Here is a 17,666-nt window from a genome sequence, read left to right as displayed (position 1 = left end):
CGGCGCTATCAGAGCCTGCCCACCACCTTCCTGGACGACCAGGATGCCAGCGCCCGGTATGCCAAAGCCAGCGCCATCCGGACGCCTCCCCAGGTGTGTGACCCCCTCCAGGCTTCCTCAAGGTGTGACCCCGCCCTGGGCACCTCCCATGTTGTGAGTCTGCTCAGAGCTGTCCCGGGTGTGTGCCCCCCCAGGGCTCCTGGGCACCATGCTGGGGCAGCCGTCCCCCTGCCCCACAGAGCTCTGCCTCCCTGGCCTCCTCCCCACTCCCACCCCCCATATGGGGATTTCCCTTGGAGACAGCCAGCATCCCCCAGCTCCTGGCCTGTTCTCGGAGGCCAGGATTCCCAGGAGCCCCCCACCCCTGACGTGCTGTGAAATAGTGCCAGGGCCCCACTCTGAGCTGGGTTAATCTCCTGACATCCCAGGGCCCCAGGAGGACTCATTTCCAGCTGCTACCCCGGCTGCCAGCCAGCCCCACAGCCAGAACAAACCAGGTGGGTCCCAATTCCCAGCCAGGCTGGTGGAGGAAGGAGAAACACCCACACATTCCTGACTCCCACCCACCCTCGCTGTCCTCCAACACCTGGAAGAATCGCTCCTGTGACCTTCACCCCCCCCCACCACAATGCCCCCCATTCTCCCCCACAATGCCACCCCCATTCCTTCCCACAATGCCACCCCCATCCAGCCCCCCGCAATGCCAGTCTGCAGCCCTTCCCCCTTTCACACACTCGGGACCAAAGGTATGATAACCCTACCCACTGCCCCTCTCTCCTCTTGGGGTGTCAGCTCGCTGCAGCCTGCGGATTGCAACCCCCCCACCCCCCAGTGCTGCTGCAACCCCGCGCCCCACCGCTAGGAGCGGTGGCATCTCTGTAAGCAGCTGTGGGTGCGGGGGACCCGTGTCCGCTTCTCCATCCTCCGAGCATCCCCCGCGACTCTGGCAGAGCCTCAGTCTCCCCCCTCCACCCCAGCCATGCAAGGAGCTCCCCCCCCGCCAGCAGTCCGTGCAGCTGGGGCTGCCTCCCCCCCGCAGAGCCGCTGCCCGGGGGCAGGTCCCGGCACAGGGGAAAGTTTCTCAGCACGCGGCGGCTCCCGGGAGCCCGAGCTCCCCCACCCGGGAAGGGTCCGCGCTGCAGCACCTCCCGCCCTGAGCTGCCACAGCCTCGCTGGGTCCGGCTGGGAGCGGGGTGGAGGCTCCCATGAGTCCGAGGGCAAGGCCCAGGCCACGCCTACAGCACTTCTCTGCTCCAGCCCGACAAGAGAGGGAGCCGCGGCTGGGATGCAGCCTCGCAGGTGGGAGCACGCTGGGGTTGGGATGCCCAGCTTGGGGGCAGGCCCGGGGCCCGAAGCAACTTCCCAGCCCCCCTGGCTCCGGCTGCTGCTGCACCTGGCCTGGGGTGCACGGGCTGGAGAGCGTCGGGAGCTGGGAAAGTTGGAACCTGGGGAGGAAGTGGCTGTTTCGGGTGGCTGGGAAGGAGCGGGGAGGAGGGGGAATGTGGAGAGCTCGGGAGGAGGCGGGGCTGGGATTTGGGGAAGGGGGCCAATAGGGCAGCGTTGGGACGGGCACTTTGGGGAAGGGGTTGGAATGGGGGCGGGGAAGGGGCGGAGTTGGGGGGGTGCCGTGGAGTGTCCTCCTTTTTCAATGTACAAATATGGTAACCCTAGCAGTAGTTGGGTGACCTCCCCAAACAAATCACAGCTCCCTGGATGCTGTAGAAGGTGGCGTGAACTCAGTGCTGTGCTGCAGGGAAGATGGTGTGGACATGGGTCGCTGTGCTGCAGGGAGCAGGGTGGGGGGCTCAGTAGGGGGCGCTCTCCCCATGCGGTCAGTGCTGATCCCAATGCCCCAGCGTGGCATTAGAGCAGGGATCGGCAACCTTTCAGAAGTGGTGTGCAGAGTCTTCATTAATTCACTCTAATTGGAATAACTGGAAGTTAGGAGCCTCTGTGAATCTGGCCCTTCGGAGTCCAAGCCTCTTTGAAAGTCAGGGGGACTTGCTGATTTTCAGAGACTTGGGCTCCTAAGAAGAGCTGGAGGAAATTTTTCATCCAAAATCATTTTTCAGAGAAAAATGTGGATTTGGCACCACAGAAACATTCCTCAAATTCGTGTCGATTTCTCTGAATTGTTTCAGTTGGGAAAAAAGCCTCCAAAAGAAATGGAAAGAATTTGACTTTTTGGTTCCAAACTAGTTTTTGCCTTGAAAGTCTCTTTAATTTAATTTGAAAAAAATCAAAAACATTCAAAAATGCTTGAAATAAAAACGAATCAAATGAAATAAGGGTTTTTTTTTTTTACTTTTCAATTCACTGAAAAAAAAAAGTACTTTCCAACTGAGCCCAACACAATTTTATAAAAACGTTTTGCTTTACCTGCAAATTTGGAAAATTTCATTTTGGGTTCAACCTGAAACTATTTCCCCCTGTTTTTTGGGATTGCCAGCGAACTGAGAAACCCGTTATTCACACGGCTCTACTCTTAAGTCACTTAAGTGCTTTTGAAAATGTTACCTGTAGGCACTTGAAAATCCCACCCCCGGGTGTTAGAAAAAAATACAGAGGGCCAATTCTACTTGCTCCATCTGTCCAACCTGTCTGAGAGCGTCGGTTTGTTCCACGTGCAGGCTGGTGATAGCTGTGCACCAGCTCAACCAGCCCAGGGTAGATCCAGAGTGAAACCACGCTAGATTCACACCTCAGATCGGAACGTGGGTGACCCTTTGTGTCTCTATCGGACAGTGATGCCAAGAGAGAGGACTGGAGCCTTTCGATTCTACAGCAGGTGAGCACTTCAAAGCTAATGCGGGTTTGTTGCGGCAAAAGGTTCGGTGGCTGCTCGGTGGGAATGCACGGGAGGGTCTCGGCTTAGCTCCCGCAAGCCATACAAACGCCATCTGGCAGAGAAACCAAGGGCTGAGTGGGCTGTGGAGAAGGGGGACCCACAGTGTACGGTCCCCAGTCCAGTGCTCAGGCAGGCTGCTCCCCCTTAGAGCTCCTCAGGAACTTGGAGCCTTGGTCGTGGAGGCTGGAAACGAGACAAAAACATCCCTGCTCAGCCAGGCCCAGTGAGTGGGGGCCAGTTCCCCATCCCCTCCCGGCAGCCAAGCTCACCTCCACCTGAGCCCTCTTATCGCCCCTCCTCTCGCCACTTACTGCCTCCGTCCTTTGGACCGGCCCAGATCCCTCCGTGTGGGGGATTGGGAAGGGCCCACCACAGCGAACCCATCCACAAGAGGGGCCTGGCCCATGACGGGGGCTCTGAGCAGCTGGTGAGCAGGGACGGGGGGCAGATGAAGGAACCCACCCATGTACCGAGGTCTGGATCTGTGAGAAGTGGAGTTACCTTGGCCAGCAGTGCTGAGCATGGAGAATCTCACCCCCATTCCTCACAGAGGACTATTGTGCTATGTTCCTACACAGCCAGGCAGTGACGGGAGAAGGAGCTGTGGGGCAGGACGACCGGGGCCTATTCCCACCTCTGCCATTGATCCCGGGAGGGTCACGTCAATTGCCCTGCGCCTCAGTTTCCCTGCTTGCTAAGGATTGGTCTTTTGGGGCTGAAATAAACTCTGGTATTGTTGCCGTCTGCCCAAGCCCAGCGTCAGGTTTGTGGAGCCCTTAGGAGCCCCTGGAAACATCCTTCCCCCCATCCCCTGCTGGCTGCCCGGGCTACACCACCGTCTGCTAGTCCTGCCTGTGCTCTGCTCCCACCCTCAGCCTCCAGCCAGGGAGCGGACTCTCGCCCAGTCCGGGTGGCTGGGAAATGGCGCCTGAGAGGCCGTTTGCATGGGGAGGATGCGCTAAGATGGGGCAGGCTCTGCAGCTGTAGGGTGACAGGATAGGGAGTAAGACTCCTGGTCCTAGAGACCCTCCTTGACCCCAATCCTAGCAGCACCCACCTGTGCCTGACTCGATCCCCCTACCAAGGTGCAGCCCAATGGCCAGGAGGGGCGAGAGCCAGGAAACCCCGTCTTAGCTGTTCTTACCTGCCTCCGCTGCCTTCTGTTTTGCCAATGCCTTTCCTAGCTGACCCTGGGCTTCTTTCACCTCCTTAGACACTGAAGACAAAGGAAGAGACATCTGATCTCAGCACAGCAAGGAGATTTCTGTATGAGGTCCCCCCCACTCCAATCACTTCCATCTACTGAGAGTGTCAGCTCTTTGGGTCAGGGACCCTCTTTGGTATTCAGTTTGTACAGCGCCTAGCACAGCAGAGTCCTGGGTCATGAGTGGGACCCTGCAGACGCTACTCTAATACACCTGATACATAATGTACAGCAACCAGCAACACTGGGGTCTGAGTCACTACCGTAATACACCTAATAATGTACAGCGCCCAGCACAACAAGGTCATGGTCATGGCTGGGGCTTTTAGGTGCTACTGTAATTCAGATCGCAAGGATTCCTAGCCCCCCAGGTCCCCAGCTATGAAAGCTGGCCACAGAATGGGGGGGAGGGCATTCCATGGAAAATTTCAACTAAAATGACGACAGGGGAAAATCATATCTGCCAAAATTTTCACATTTTTTCAGAAAATCTACAACTTTTTGGTGTTCAGCAGCTGAAATGTTGCAGCTAAAAACTACCCAAAAATGTACAACAAATTCAGCCCAAAAAAATGTGTTTTTTTTTTTTTTTTTTTTATGAAACATCAAAAATCTTTGCAGGAGGCAGATACTTCTGCAAAAATGACTTTAGTCCAAAGCCCAATTTTCTGTCAGAAAAAAGTGTTGATGGAAAATTTCCCCCCCGGCTCTACCCATTACACCACATGCTGGGGCTACCTGGGCATAACTCTCCTGGCCTCATGCTCATAGAACCCCCCTCTCTCCACAGGGGGTTATGGAGAATGCCCATTAGCTGTGCCCCGGGCCCGCTCCATCAATGGCTCAGATGCTCTATTGGCAATGCCCATGACCCTAGACTCCATGACTGCTCCTTACAGGCTGTGTGTGATGGATGAGGCTCCAGCCTCTTGTGCTGTCTGTTGACCTAGAAATACTGGTTCTGCTGTCAAGACAAGAACCAAACGTACCTTGGTTTATCCTGTGGGAAAGGGACGTGTTTATCCTCTTTCATTCCCCAGTCACCTTCTGGTCTTAAAGAAACAACAACAGAATGTTAAACAGGCGTCGTTTTCATTGCAGCGTTACAATTCCCTTAACTCGATCAGTCTGGACATTTGCCACAGAGGGGTGAGCAGAGTTGATGACTGTCTGGTAGGAAGGATCTCTCTATGCATACCTACGCATCAGCATCCATCATCTATTCGTCCATCCATCCAGTGGCATACATACACTTCCATCCATCGGCGTATAGACACGTCCATCAACACATCCTCCATTCTTCAGCATACATACACATCCATCCAATCTGCGTCCTTCCATATGCATACACATCCTTGGCTGGGATGATTTAGTTGGGGTTGGTCCTGCTTTGAGCAGGGGGTTAGACTAGATGACCTCCTGAGGTCTCTTCCAACCCTAATCTTTTATGATTCTATGATCTTTCCATCCATCAGCTTATATGCTTCTCTATCCATTCACCCATTAGTATACATACTCAGCCTTCCATCTATCCATCCATCAACATACATTCACATCCATCCATCAGCATCCATACACATCCATCCATCCATCCATCGGCGTTCATATGCATCCATCCATCCATCCATCCTCCACCCATTGGTATACATACTCCTCTATCCATTCACTCATCAGCATAAATACTCATCCTTCTGTCTATCCATCCATCGACATACATACACAACCCCCTCCATCGGTATTAGCACATATATTTAGCCATCACACTGCATGTACTCATCTATTCCAAAACAGAAAACAAGTCTGTATGTTTCTATCTCAGAAGGATCTCACATTCTGTTGAACTGCTGGGATCACATGCAGGCAGACTTGGGGCCTAATTCAGAGCCCAACAATGTCAATGGACAGACTCCCATATTTCAGGCCCTCAGCAGAGAGGGGTCTTTGGGCTGTATAGGGGTGGAAGGGTCTTTCCCTGCCTGGAATGAGGCTTTTCCTCCCACTCTAACCATCTGTGTTAAAACTGCCACCTGCACCTCATCTCTGTAGCTCCAGAATCTTGTCCCAAGGGGGTCTCGTGCTTTCCCCTGATTTTTACTCTCTGATTCACAGATTTCACTCTCTGATTCACAGGAGCACGTATACCTAGCATCCCTACAGGTGTTTGTCCAACCTCTTCTTAGAAACCTCCAATGACAGGGATTCCATAACTCCCTAGGTCACCTGTTCCAGAGCTTAACTAATATCCAGCCTAAATCTTCCTTGCTGCAAACTGCACCAGTTCCTTCAAGGCTGGGACATGGAGAACAACTGATCACTGTCCTCATTGTAACAACCTGCTACAGACCCATAGACTGTCATCGGGTGTGTCCCCCGCTCTCCAAACCCGCCAGCCTTCTCTTCTCTAGAGTAATCGTGCCCAATTCTTCCAACCTCTCCGCAGAGGCAGGTTTTCTAATCCCCTGATCAATTATGTTGCTTTCTTCTGGACTCTCCAATTTGTTCACATCTTTCTTAAAGTGCGGCACGTACAATTGGACACAGGACTCCAGCTGAGGTTTCCGGGTGGAGCAGAACAATTAGCTCCTGTGTGTTTCACCTGCAACACTCCAGAATGACATTTGCCTTTTTCACAACAGCATCATCACATTGTTGACTCATATTGACTTTGTGGTAGCTCCTTTACGGTTGGCCATGCTGCGGAAGCTCCTCCCCATAGATCCCTAGTGTCCTCTTAACTGTCTCTCTGATGAGCTAAACAGATGATGTCTCACTCTCAGGCAGGTGTTCCAGACCTTGAATGCTCATAGGACCTGGTGTCTTCTCTGAACCTTTCACAAGTGATCCCCCATCCGCTTGGTGCCCAGGGCTAGCTGGGGGCAGACTCACCGTTCACGACTGTGAGCGAGAGGAGAACGATCCACATGAGAAAGCAAATGGCCACCAGGAGGTACAGCATCAGCATGTGTTTCTGCTCCCGGGTTCTCCCTTTGGCAGGCTGGGGGGTGGATGGAGCTGTAGGGGCTGGAAAACAGCTGTTGTTACATTTGAGCAGGTTCTGGGTATGTTCCGTATGTGCTAATACATGTGTAGAACACAGTGGGGGATTAATGCTTGGGGCACGGGGCCTCTGCCCAAGGGTCCGGCCAATTTGGGGGCCCCCGCAGGAGCACTGGAACCTGTGTAGAAGTGTGAGGAGGCCACCGGTGCTGGAACTGTGGCCCCACCCCCTACTCCTTTTCTTCTCCCCAAGGCCTTGCTACCTGGCCAGGCTGGAAGCCGGAGCCAGGCCATGATAAGAGCCGCCCACGGAGCCTGGGATGCTGGGGGGAACCGCAGACCCTCCACCTGCCCGGGGGGGGCTGTCTGAGAGCAGCCCCTAGCCCATGTCTCTGCCCCCTGGGGTGCATCGCCCAGGGCAGGTGGAGGGTCTGGGGCTCCCCACATGGCCCCGGCTCCCTGGGTAGCTCTTACCATGGCCCCGCTCTGGCTTCCAGCCTGGCCAGGGGGCGGGGCCTGCAGGGTGTGGGGCCATGTGGCGAGGAGCAGCTAAGGCCCACCTCAGCCCCCACCACCATGAAGAGGCTGGCGCTTCTAGGAGGGGGTGTTAATCCCTGAGAGCTGGGAACAGTTTTTATTCCAGCATCTCTCACAGCGGTTTCGGAAGGACGCTGTGTTTGCCCCAGTGTTGGCAATGCCTGCACCTAGCTGGGCTGGTGTAACTGACAGCAGCTGTCTCCAAGCCCAGGGACGGGCCCCTCACAACTTTCCAGGTAGACGTCTCCCCAGCAAGACCCTTGCACAGCCTCTCCCACTGGTACAGTGAAGCCCTGTGGGATGGAGAAGGCAGGGGAGTTGTTGCTTGGCTAAGGTATCTTTTCCTCCTCCCAACCCCCGTGGACAGGCATCCCATTTTACTGCTTACTCCCCCTTACCCCAGCGTCCAAGCCATATTTCCACTGGAGTAATTCCATTCTGTCATCCTTCCACCTGGATACAGGATTCCTCTTCACTTCCTGTCCTGAACTGTTGTTAAACAGCTGTCTTGCCCCCACCTCAGAAGTGGCTCATTTCAACGCTGTGTGAGTGATCTCCGTGCAGCACCGCTGTGAAGCTGTTAAACATTTGCTACATCCCACCCCAGAAGTGGCTGCATTTCAGCACCATGTGAGTGCTCTTCATGCGGCACCGCTGTGAAGCTGTTAAACATTTGCTACATCCCACCCCAGAAGTGGCTGCATTTCAGCATGGGACAACTGATCCCTTTCAACATAAGCAGTAAAAAGCATTTTTGAGACCCTTCACCTAGCATTAGAATGCAGCCACTTCTGGGGTGGGATGTAGCAACCACCACTGGTGCCAGTGCCATGCTGTTCTGACTTACCTGGGTATGAGGGAGGCATTTCTGCTGGAGGCTGGGGATTCTTCTTGTCCGTCATCACAGATATATTTTCGTAATCAGGCATTTCATCATCAGAAAACTCTGCTGCTGCAAAACCGGCAGGGTTTTAAAAAAAAAGATGATTTCAAACTGGAACAAACTCAGCCTTTGGCTACTTTAAGAGCTGCGATTAGCAACGTTGAAAATGGAACATTTTTCCATCTAAACATGTGTGTGTGATTTTATTTGGTCTATTACAAAACGGACATTTAAAAAAAATCAATTGTCGTCGAAAACCTTGTGGAAAAACCCCAAAATGCTTTTAGGTTCTTGGAAATATTTATTTGCTGAAGAACCCCAAAATATTAGAAACAAATGTGATGAATAGAAATCAATGTTTTTGCTGAAATTTTTCTACATTGTGGGGAAAAAAAATCCTGATTTGATCTAGTCACGAGCTGACTGGTGTCTCTGTGCCACGGCTGTCCTCCACTGGCAGAAACCGCTGCCCGCTGTGGCCTCTGTACTTCCCTGCTAACACTGGCTCCAAACTGCTCAGCTGTGGGGCTGGGTACTATAGTACGGCCTTCCCTGACTGCGCTATGATCTGCCCCCTCTGGGGTTGAAATTAAATCTTGGCTCTAATCAGCCAGCCCAAATCTTTCTAGTGATCCCAATTTGGCTGCAGTTCTGCTCTACGGAGCTGCCTAAGCCAGAGGTTCCCATGCTGTGGCCCGTGGACAGCTCGCTGGTGGTCTGAGGACAGATGGCTCCTCTTCCACATGCGCTGTAGTGGCCACAGGGCTGTTACTGAAGATGGGGGGCTCTCAGGACAGGCTCCGCGCTATTGGAACCCGCTGCTTGGATGCCGCGTGGGTCTGAGCTGGCGACTGGTGTTGGCTTTTACCTCCATGCCCTGCTGGCTTGGGACTGGTTCTTTTCATCCTCCTACCTGGCGACCTCTCCACAACCACGTGGTTCACATATATGTCGTTCATTTCCATGGCTCCGTCCTGCGACTACGTTCAACCATTCCGTGAGCTGTCTCTCCAACTCTGATCCTGATCACGCAACAGAGCATCTGATTTCAACAACGGGCCCTGTTGTGTAACCCCAGATGGCATCAGAGCCAGATGGGAACCAATGGAGCTGTATTTCTGAGAAGCTGCTGCTGGGCCCAAGAGCAAAGAACTACCACAGCTTCTCCTGACTACGCTGATCCTGGGAGATCAAGTGCCTGGGGGCTGCTGTTCAGACCAGCGCTGCCTCTAGCTGTGAAACAACAGGGCAGGAGAGAAAACCGCTGCAGATGCGTGGGTGCGGGAAGGGAGGTTCTCTCCAGCCCAGGCAGAGAAATGACCCAAGCAAAGGGTGGGAATTTCAAGACATCATCTTGGGGAAAAGTTGGGGTGAGAAGGGAAATCAGATCCTCCGGGGCTCTTCGGATCAGAATCTGTATCTCCGTGGCAAACGGGAGTGACTCCACTGCAGTCAACGAAACCTGGGTGCAAGCAAAGCTAGTCCCTAGCACCCATACAGCGCTTTCCATCAGATCTCAAAGCACTTCACAAAGGCGGTCGGTATCATTGTCCCCATTTTACAGATGGGGAAACCGAGGCACAGAAGGATACGTGACTTTCCTATTGGCAGAACCAGAACTGGAACCCAGCTCTTCGAGTCCCCAGCCCAGTGCTCTAAGCTCTAGGCCACACTGCCTCCCCGTTGGGTGACAGCCTTATGACTGCGACACAGCAGAACAGCAAACCCAGACATGACTGCGCTTCGGGGGCAGTCCCGATCCAGATGGAATCCTTCGGTCCCAGCCTTGTGCCTCACACACCCTGTAATTCGCTCTCCATGGTCTCAGTGTGTCTGGTAGTCTTGGTGTCAGGAAAGTCCTGCCTCTGGAAGGAGCAGGCCACATTGTGGCATGGGCTGGTGGAGTTGCTCAGTGGGTAGGACATAGGACTCCTGAGATTTATTCTTCATTCGTGACTTGGGAAGCAGGTTCATCCACCAGTAGTGCATTAGAATGAGCCGCCAAGTTTATGTCACCACTGCCCTCTGCTGGAGGGAAGCAGAGCTGGTGACTATGGGTCATATGCTCCATACTGTTAACAAGGATTCTCCTTTAGCTCTGGTGGCAGGAGCCTGGGGTTATCAGCTCTATCCTCACTGCCTCCAGCAAGTTCCAGCCCAGGTGCTACCTGGCCCGGGGAAATCTCATCCCTGATTGGCTGGAGCAGTGACATCACTTCCTGAAAAATGCCTGGTAGGGAGTGGGGATTCCAAGTTTAGTGTCCATCCCCTTGTGCCTAGCCCCAAGGCAGAGCCTCGTGTCCTGCTTTTGGTGCCATCTGAGGCCCCGACTTCCCCTGGGTGAGGATTCCAGCTCCCTGGGCAGGTCAGCAGTTCTCCCAAGCTCTGTTACTATCTGATAACAGCTTGCAAGAGCCGGGGCCAATTGCCCCATAGGCTGAGTATGGTGCAAGGGCCCCAGGAAATCGGACGGCACAGAGTTACACAATGAGCTGTGTACCGAGCAAAGGAAGTGACATGGGGGTGGGGGCAACTAGCAGCACTAGTTGTGTTTGTGTTTCTGGGGGCCACCCCTCACCCGACTCGCTCCCCTTGCTCCCCAGCACCCACCTGACCCATCTCTCATCTCCCACAATCCCCCGGGCCTGCGCTCCCCATGCAGCCTGCCTCCCCAACGGTAACCAGTCTCACAACATTGTCAGCATATTGTGCTATTCTCACCAGGCAAGTGACACCGGGGTCACTAGCATTCTCCTGAGTGAAGAACAGGCACAAATTCGCATCAGTTTTGCCCCCTTTCAAAATGGCTCCTGCCTCCCATTGCTCTAAACTGGATTGAAGCCACGGCTGCCCTCAGTTAAGATAAGAACATAATGGCCAGGCTGGGTCAGCCCAATGGTCCATCCAGCCCGGTATCCCATCTCCTGACAGTGGCCGGTGCCAGAGTTTTCAGAGGGAAGGAACCGAACAGGGCAATGAGAGGGTGATCCATCCCCTGTCATCAAGTCCCAGCTTCTGTTAGTCGGAGGTTTAGCGACAAGCAGGGACAAGCAGAGTATGGGGCTGGGTCCCTGATCAACTTGGCTAATGGCCATTAATGGACCTTTCCTCCAGGAACTTATCACATTCTTTTTTGAACCCAGTTATACTTTTGGCCTTCACAACATCGCCCTGGAAAGGAGTTCCACAGGTTGACTGCATTGTGTGAAGAAATGCTTCCTTTGGTTTGGTTTAAACCTGCTGCCTATTAATTTCTTTGGGTGACCCCTTGTTCCTGTGTTATGTGAAGGGCTAAATAACACTTCCTTATTGACTTTCTCTACACCAGTCATAATTTTATAGTTCTCCATCATATTCCCTCTTAGTCGTCTCTTTTCCAAGCTGAAAAGTCCCTGTCTTTTTAATCTCTCCTTGTACGAGAAGTTGTCCCATACGCCTAATCATTTTTGTTGCCCTTCTCTGCACCTTTCCCAGTTCTAATATCTCTTCTTTGAGACGGGGTGACCAGAACTGCACGCAGGATTCAAGATGTGGGCGAACTATGGAATTATACAGAGGCACTATGGTATTTTCCATCTTATCATCTATCCCTTTCTTAAGGGCTCTGACTCCTAGAATGCTCTTAGAACTGAGCAGCACATCAGCATTTTTCTGTCACATTTTTTTCTTTTTGCACCATCCTGTAGAATTTAAACAGATGCCTGCTGTGGACTTCTACAGTATGCTTCTAAAAACCCCCGTAGAAGGCATTTCAATCTATTCAAATCCACAGGTTAGAATTAGTGCGATTTCTATAGGTTCCTAGGAAATTTCTGTAGTGTCGTATTGGCTGAATGGCTATAGGATTTCCGATTTTCCCATAAGGGGTGGCTCAGCTTGGGATCTGGGAGCTGAAAAGTTGGCATCATGGGTTCTCTGTGCACCTTTGAAGGGACAATGGAATCAGATGGCAGAATATCTCCCCTCGGGCCTTTCATATCAATGGGTCCCGGAGTGCTCTCCCTGGGCTCTATTCTGCCATCCTCACTCAAGCAAAATCCTTACTGGGCAAGGCAGGAATTCTCGACTGGTGTCGAGGGTGGGGGACAGGACCACCCTGCCTTTCTGATACTGCTCACTGGGAGAGGGCCTGGCCAGATGCAGGTGAGAGGGCTGGGAACTCCTGACTTGAATCAGATTGAATGCCACTGGGCTGGGCCTCAGAAGGGCTGGATTCACCTCCCTGCTCTGCCCCAGATTTGCTGTGGGCAAGTCACTTTCTCTGTGCCTCAGTTTCCCCGTCTGTAAAAGATCTCTACCCTGCAGGGGGAGGCGCTGTGTACAGCTGTGCTGCCTGAGGTAAGCACCACCCAGAGCCCGCACCCCTCACTCCCTCCCACACCCCAACCTCTTGCCCCAGCCCTCATCCCCCTTCCAGAGCGCGCACTCTCTGCCCCAGGTCAGAATCCCCCCCCACACCCTAACTCCCTTTGCCAGCTCTGAGCCCCCTCCTTTTTTTTTTTTTAAATAAAACAGGCACAAATAACCCCAAATATCCAGGAGCTGAAATGTTGGTCATTTTGGTGTCCATATGTCTGAATGAAGAACTTAATTTCTCACAGAGATTTAGTGAGTGTAAGACAGCTCTGGTTGCTATTTCACAATAATTCTTCTTGCAGTAGCTTTCCTTTGCAGGAGTTAGCTGAAGAAAAAGTATCAGGGAATCCTCTTACTAGTACCCATGTTAAAAGTGAATGTTCAAGGTAAGAGTTATTGTGGGTGGAGACATTAGTGGTCTGTGTTTGGGAGGAGTAATCGATTTATATTTTCCCCCCAACCCAGCGACAAAGGAAATTTTGTCTTTACTTTTCATTATGATTCGTTTTGGAGAAAATCCTGATTTGTGACATCAAAGGGCTAATTAGGAAAAAACATTGCATCGCTACATACTAGCAGTGATGCAGAGAAAACCGTGTTCCTGTGTTGCATGGCCTGAATCTACGTTTTAATTGTTTTCATTCTTCTATATAATGGAGCTCAGGGGAGCCTTATATCAGCTGATGCATCAGAATAAAAGCGTTCCTGTGGCAGTGTTTATGAATGCTAGAACTAAACCCACTTCTTTGTTGCCAAGCGTGGAAACCTAGTACCTGACCTGCAGTTTGGTACGGTAAGTACAATGCTGATGGCCACTGCTCTAATCTGTGGAGCATGAAAACATCAAGTTTCAGGTTTATTAATGGAAGAACTCATGCCATGGCTGATGTACTCTAGCTCGTGTTGCAATGCAGTAGCTTTCAATGGAGGTCTGTGTACTTCATTAAAAAACAAAAACTGAAGAAAACTCGCCAGCTAAAGTACACGAGTGACAAATTATTGACGGGTTTCAGAGTAGCAGCCGTGTTAGTCTGTATCCGCAAAAAGAACAGGAGTACTTGTGGCACCTTAGAGACTAACAAATTTATTAGAGCATAAGCTTTCGTGGACGACGGGCATTACTTTCCAGATTAAGGAATGGAATTGTCAAAAACCGTCCCCTCTGTGCTTGTTATTGAACTTGCGGAAACACAGGAGTTCTTTTAACTTAACCGATGAATATATACCACTAAATGATTTTCAAAAATCCTTCTTTAAAAAAAGTTACCTGCTTTATTTGTTGTTTATATTTGGTACAACTTTATATACAGTAATTGTGTGTTTTGCCTTGAACATCAAGTTACATTAAGAAATAAATCGTATAGCCAGAGTCTGAATTTTAAGTGTGATTAGTGTTTAAAATGCAATTAACACTGAGAAGTGTATTGCTGGAGTGGGGAAAGGGGCAAGAGGTTGGAAGCTCAATGATCTTTCTGTAACAGTGATGCATTAGGGAAGCAAGACATGTATAACATGAGAATTTTGAACAAAATAAATTCTAGTAGATGATGACATAATTATTGTATAGTTTCCCCCAAACTATTTCTTGATTATTATCTTTTATTTAAAGCTTAGTTTTTATTTTTCTCTTGGAAGAGGTACAACGGTGTAAAAGTATGCCATTTTACCAGTCTAATTTTCCTTATGTTGATTCTTTTATCAAAAGACTTAAGGATTTTTATGCAATATTATTTTTTATTAAACGATAATCATTGTTCTGATTATAGCAACACACTCTTTTACATAGACACACCTTTGTGATGTACCAACGTAACCGACAAGCTATTAAAAGGTTGCATTTTGGTATTATCTTTTAAGACTAATCAACTTAAAATATTTTTTCTCTGTACGTGATTCTCTGTTCTATGTCTAAATGCCAGTCACACTAATGGGTGTGACACGTGTACAGTAATGGGAGAATAGAACCCCTGTGGCTTTTATTTAGTTGAGTCTTTCAATCAAGCATTTCTTTTCCTCCCAGAAATGAAAGTCAAAAACTAGTCTAATAATGGAATTTGTAAAGTAGATGGAGCTAAGAACAGGAATAGAACTGAAGTATTAACTCATGGCCCAAGAGTGTGTAATTGTTAGCTCGATTTTGCAGATAGGTAAACTGAGGCAAATAGAGAGGTTAAGTTATGTGCCAAAAGTAAAGCAGGGTCAGTAGTATTCTGAGTCTGCTGCTCTAAACAATAGACAACACTAATTCTCAACTTTATTGGGAAAATCTTTTCCTTTAAAGTCTAGAGCAGTTAAACTGCAGTATTTAACATTAGTGTAGAACTGACAGGACATAAAATAACAAAGTTTAAAAGTGCATCTAACTTTCAAAATTTCTTTGCAATGAAGAATGGTTAAAGTGGGTAGTACTATGAAAAATATGCACTAAATTGCTGACATGCTTCATTTTTGTGCTGCAAATTTCAGATTAAAAATCACTACTATTTCTGCTTGAGAGGCCTGTGCTACATTTTGCAGTACAGAAGAGATCAGCTCAATCCTACCAATGATTTTCAGGTATAGACACACCTTCTGGGCTCCAGTCTAAGGCCAAGCCTACATCTGAAAAAGTTTGCCAGTATAGCTATACTGGAAAACCCTGCTAGTGTTAGATGCATCTTATAGAAGCAAAAAAGTCTTTTTGCTAGTGTAACTTGTACTGGTTTCCCAAGTGAAATAAGATAGGCAAAACCACTTTTATACTGATATAAAAATGTCACCAAAAATTACACTTTTAATAATATGCCAGCAAACTGCTAGTGTAGACCCTGGCCTATTTGGTTCAGTTGGTTAGAAGGAAGTCCCTTGTGACTGTCACCAGTGTAGCCTTTCATGCCTGAGCTACCGCTGTCTGAGCTACCGCTGTCACAAGTTTGCTGTCACCATTATTGCTTCTGCATTGCTGCTGTGGTTATTCTGATGGATTCAGTATTTACACAGTGTCATAGGTGTGCAAGGTGCTCTGCAAATATAAATTAAGCAAGGTCTCAGGAGTGAACAGTCTAATAAATAAAACTTACTGGAAGAGCTGTGTTTTATTTAAATTCCGTACTAGCTCGGGTGGAGGGGAGTGCTTTTTAGTGAAATCTCTTTCTTTCTTGAAACTTCATTTTGATGGACATTTTCCAACCAGCTCTGGTACTAAAAAGCCTTATAGCAGAGCCCGTAAGACTCTGCCTTATTAGCAGGAATAATCACTATATTCTTAGCTGAATGTGACAGCACAATCACTGAGCAAAACAGTTTATCTAAAACTAACCCCCCATGCCTCACTTGTAGAGAGAGAAACATGTGCCGGGGAGCGTTGCTTATTTTGGCATTACTGTACACCCGTTACCTGTATTTTGTGGTAGTGCAGAGCCAGCAAGCCATCTGTTTACTAACAAAAAGCTATTCCAGACCGCTGTTGCCATCACTGAAAAATGGTGCACAAATTTAATCAAAAGGCTTTTTGAACTTCCAGTCCCATTAGAAGTGGTAGGAAAAAATCAGGGTTGCCGGCAGAAAAGAACAAAACCAACAAGAGGAATAGTCTTAATTTTCAGGTTTATAAAAGGAAATTTCACAAATCAGTCATTTCTTCATTTATTGTGACTTTTTATTGTGTAACAACGATTGTATATACACTTGCAACTTACTGTAATGGGCACCATTTTTGAGTTAATAAATTATAAGGAAAAATTGGCTACCCTTTTAAGATCTTTTTTTTTTTCTGAAATGGACAGAAAGTCAGATGGAAGTAGGGTGATAACTTCTATATCAGGGGTAGGCAACCTATAGCACGGCACGCGAGCTGATTTTCAGTGGCACTCGCACTGCCCGGATACTGGCCACCGGTCCGGGGGGCTCTGCATTTTAATTTAATTTTAAATGAAGCTTCTTAAACATTTTAAAAACCTTATTTACTTTACATACAACAATAGTTTAGTTATATATTATAGACTTATAGAAAGAGACCTTCTAAAAATGTTAAAATGTATTACTGGCACGTGAAACCTTAAATGAGAGTGAATAAATGAAGACTCGGCACACCACTTCTGAAAGGTTGCTGACCCCTGTTCTATATCATGGATACAATATAATATCTAGGTACAGTGGGACAGTGTTATTTTCTTAGTTCTGGATTTCCTTTAACTTTGTTCATTTAAAATAATTAAAGATGGAATGTTATTTGTTTTAAATGACAAATATGGAAGGTAGATTAGGCAGGAATTATAGCGGACACAATATATGGGTATATGGAGGAGCATCTTTGCAGACTTCAATCAATACATCTTTGGAAGTTTTTATGGAATGCAAACTAAAAGGCACATTTCCCTGCCAAAACGTCCTTTGTGCTGGGTTTCCCTCTAATGTAATTTCCATCAGTTAAGGAATAAAGAGAGCATGTTTCTGGGATCGTTTTGCTTGGCAGCGCACAATGAAAAGAAGGGGTTTTGTTGGGGTTTTTTATTATTTTTATTTCTCAACTCCTTCACACAAAGAAAGACTGTACTGCTTTCAAAAATCTCTTAGTACAAATGCCTCCTGTCACAAATAATCAGCGCTCTGCCATTTTGACAGGGCTGGAGTGGAAACCGCAGTGTTACAAAATTGTTGTCCCAGGCTCAGCACAGGAGACCTGGCACTGTGGAAGAAATCTATAGATCTTGTTTTCATTGTTCACATTTGGATTGTAATTGCTGAGGTACGGTCATTTTGCTGTGGAATGGGTTCACTTAATGCAATACAGTTGAAGAATGAGTCTGGACCAATAGAATGTTACAGGAGTCAGTGAAAGTCACAGAAAAATCTTTTTACGT

This window comes from Chrysemys picta, chromosome 4, assembly GCF_011386835.1.
Source record: "Chrysemys picta bellii isolate R12L10 chromosome 4, ASM1138683v2, whole genome shotgun sequence".
NCBI classification, from domain to species: Eukaryota; Metazoa; Chordata; order Testudines; family Emydidae; genus Chrysemys; species Chrysemys picta.
This window is presented reverse-complemented; position numbering follows the sequence as displayed.